Below are 3,909 nucleotides of genomic sequence, written 5' to 3' on the forward strand. Positions count from 1 at the left end.
ATCGTTTTATTCTGCGAGAGATTTGTATGTCTAATAAAAACATAATGCATGAGAATTTTTTTAAAAAAAAAATGGTACGAGAACTGGAACAAAAATTTTCTTGATTTTAAATCGAGAACAAATGGTATGGCAATAAATCACTTTATCACTATATATATATGTATATAGACCAAAATCTTAAGTAAGCGAATGCATGTGCTCTAGGTTATTAATTTATGGATCATTTCCCTAAACAGAGATCCATGATATATGGTACACATCAGCATTACCATCTATCATAGTGAGTTTAATAAATTTATTCCCCATCTTTGAATTGAGTGATTGATCAATTGTATATATTATACTTTCTTTGGTCAAATAATTGCATGTTATAATTACATCTGACCAATCGAAGGAGCTATGACCTCTATAGTAAACGTGCAAACCCAGATTCATCAAAGTGATTTTGTTCATGATTCTAGCTGAACATGCAATTATACTATTCGGTCCACCTTCTATAATTAATTTAAGGTCCACCTTATATTATTATATGAGCATGGAGAACTAGGCTCTACTATTTCTTAAACGTCAAGCATATATATGTGTGGTGTGTGTTTCTTGTAATGGATGAAATTCGTGATAATTAGTTTCAGAAAATTTGGACTAGGGAGACGTACATTTTATAGACCATAATATAATAACATCTATATAGGTGTCGGTGAGAATATGGTCCCCGCAAATGGCGTTCTCTACGTACAGAGGCCGCAGTTGCTTTCAATTACTGACACGGGTTCCGTGGGTCACATGAAGGAACCGCGGCTGCGCGGGACCGGATCTAAGGTCGTCTCTTGTCGGCCAAGAGATTTATCTTCATCTTCATATTGTCATTACACATGCATGGAACTTGCTAATTAAAATAATCATGTTACGACCAACGTGAAATGGTTCTAGTGATACAACCGTTTTTTCTTTTTAAATAAAATTTCGAGATCGAATATTATAAGTGGAGAAAATTCATGCCAAGGAGTTTTACACTTTAATGGACCGATCAAATTCAAATTGAATTAAATGAAACTCATTGAATTTCGGATTACGAGGATGCACCAGGAAAAGAAATCTTCCTCAAGATGAGACGGGTGTGTGATAGCTTGCCTTCTCATTGAAATTAAAAGTTTTTGAGTTTGATTTTCGTCAATCGACTTTTTATTCTCTTTCTTTAGATTTATCTTGTCCTTTCTTAGATTCTTGAACTTGTCTTATAATCAAAAAAAAAAACTAATTTTATCATAATATAATAATTTGTCTTATTTAACGAGTTTGGAGAAAGTTTTTACAGTCTTATTTCGTCATGTGATTTGAGAAAAATACCAATAAAAAGGGATGTAAATGATGGATTACTAGAGTTAATATAACTGACGAATATTGGGAATAATGATCACTAAGGATCCCGCCAGTAGGTAAATAACATAGTTTCTAATGTTTTTCCTGTGTATCTTATTTCTTTTGGATTGATCTGTCTCATGGTTCCTTTTACTATCTTAATTATGGACATGACCATATTGCAAAATTATATCAACGTTTGTATTTATATCTATTGCATGATTGAATTGATGAGGACGACCAATAACTTCTTAACAGAAATCAAATGCATACGACACATGCATCATAGTTGCTCTCACTCCAGCATTTTATTTCTGAGGTTTTTTGTTTCCCAATTGAATAAGAAAGAAGCCAAATGTTGCCCAAGGTCAATTAGATCCTGTCGGGAAAGTCCCTTCCGACAGGGATATATGAATTTATACACAATGAGTCTGAGTTACTGTGTCTCGTGTGTGTGTGTATATATATATATATATATACACACGAATTTATGCACAATTATATTATATGTATACACTGGCATCTCCACTAGATCTTGCTTTTTATACTTGCACATTAAAAGAAAAAAAAATCTCCTACACGTACTTTTCCTCTTTATTTTATTACAAATAAAAAAATTACAATGTGGAAGTAAATGCTCCCGATTATACCTTCCCTGGATAAATACAAAATAATCTGCGAGTTCTAAATATTCCAGAACTTATATTAATTCATTTTCTTTTAATTAATGTTGGGCCTAAATAGATATTCTAATCTTTCATGTCATGACTGACTAAATATGCTGCTCGATACGATGTGAACACACGTGAAGCTTTTTGTGATACTCGCCGATGACTTTGCGTGCTTCTTTCTGCCAATAATTGTCAGAAAATGCACGTGCTCTTAGAAACATAATAAATAATAATTCAATTAAACTCACTTGACTAATAATAATGATTCGAGTAAATCCTCTCTTTTTTGTTTATTAATTTAACAGTTTTGCTTCTTTTTTCTCGGTAGGTAACGTTTTTGCATTTTTTGTGTTCCTCTGATAACTAATATCATGTTACTCTGTTTATTTCTGTAACGTGCAATTTGCGTGGATGTATGTTTTTTCTAAGATCATTAGATGATCCACTGTTTATTTATGCATTAATGATTGCAATTTGATGGTAAAAAAAAAACGATTACCCCAAACAGTGATTATCTTATATATCTTATGTCTCATCTCTTCATATGCGAATAGAGATCAATGTATTCCATACTCGGAATTAATGTGGTTCATTTTTATTTCCATTAGATTGAGGTTCCCTAATTACTTTCAGCTAGATGAAAGGCCCAACTGGGCCCATTAATAGATCATATATTGCACTAATTTGTTGTATACAGCTTCAACAGAATTATGTTATGTGTTCGTTTGGATATGATACGATGTGGTTCTAATATATACTAGTTTCTTTTGCTCAATTTCAGCCGTGGTTGGAAGCGGGTTCATAGCGAAGGGCATAAGCTTCGAGAACTACGCGGGACCCGAAAAGCACCAGGCCGTGGCCCTTCGGAGCGGTTCCGACTTATCAGTCTTTTACCAATGTAGCTTCATAGGGTACCAGGATACTCTGTACGTGCACTCCCTACGGCAGTTCTACCGGGAGTGCGACATCTACGGCACAGTTGACTTTATCTTCGGGAATGCTGCGGTCGTGATTCAGATGTGCAACCTGTATGCCCGGAAGCCCAACCAGAACCAGAAGAACATGTTCACTGCCCAGGGACGGGAGGACCCGAACCAGAACACGGGGATCTCAATCCTCAACTGCAAGGTCACCGCTGCAGCGGACCTCATTCCCGTGAAGTCATCGTTCAAGAATTACCTAGGCCGGCCCTGGAAGGAGTACTCGAGGACGGTGTTCATGAAGTCATACATCGATGACCTGGGGACCCAGCCGGGTGGCTGGAGTGGGATGGGGATTTTGCGTTGAGCACGCTTTACTACGGGGAGTACATGAACAGAGGGCCAGGCTCAAACACGAGCGCGAGGGTGACGTGGCCGGGGTACCGGGTGATCAACGACTCAACGGAGGCCAGCCAGTTCACCGTGGAGTCATTCATACAAGGGACCCAGTGGCTCAACGCCACCGGGTTAATCACTATCCTGGTTTGAGTTAAGGGGCATATTGGGAAAGCCAATTTCTTTATTTTGGCCCTTCATTGTGCATTTGCATTGCATTGGTTCGCAGATAATTGCTTAGGAAACGGATAAACCTCTGAAAAAATTAGAGAAATTGAAATGTGCATTGCCAATGGCAGGGTGTAATTTGTGGGCACGCCGGAGTGCCACTTTCTTATTTTCTACAAGGAAGAATAAAATAAATTAAAATAATTCATCTTTCTATATTCATATATTTCATGTATATTACAATTTTTTTTTCATCTAGTATATAATTGGTATGAAATTCGAGTGGCAAGCGGTTGTGGCTTCCTTAATTATAATGCAAGATCGGATCATTAAGAATGTTAACGCGGTTTGTAGTTCAAGCTTCGATATTTGATTTCATCCCTTCGCGGAATGGA

The 3,909-nt window shown here is 36.8% G+C and overlaps 1 pseudogene; it reads left to right on the top strand.

Annotated features, from left to right (window-relative positions):
- Window positions 1-2,816: 2,816 nt before the first annotated feature.
- LOC116190274 lies at window positions 2,817-3,639 on the top strand (annotated as a pseudogene).
- The last annotated feature ends 270 nt before the right edge of the window (window positions 3,640-3,909 follow it).

The sequence above is a fragment of the Punica granatum genome, unplaced genomic scaffold, assembly GCF_007655135.1.
Source record: "Punica granatum isolate Tunisia-2019 unplaced genomic scaffold, ASM765513v2 Contig00410, whole genome shotgun sequence".
Classification (NCBI taxonomy): Eukaryota; Viridiplantae; Streptophyta; class Magnoliopsida; order Myrtales; family Lythraceae; genus Punica; species Punica granatum.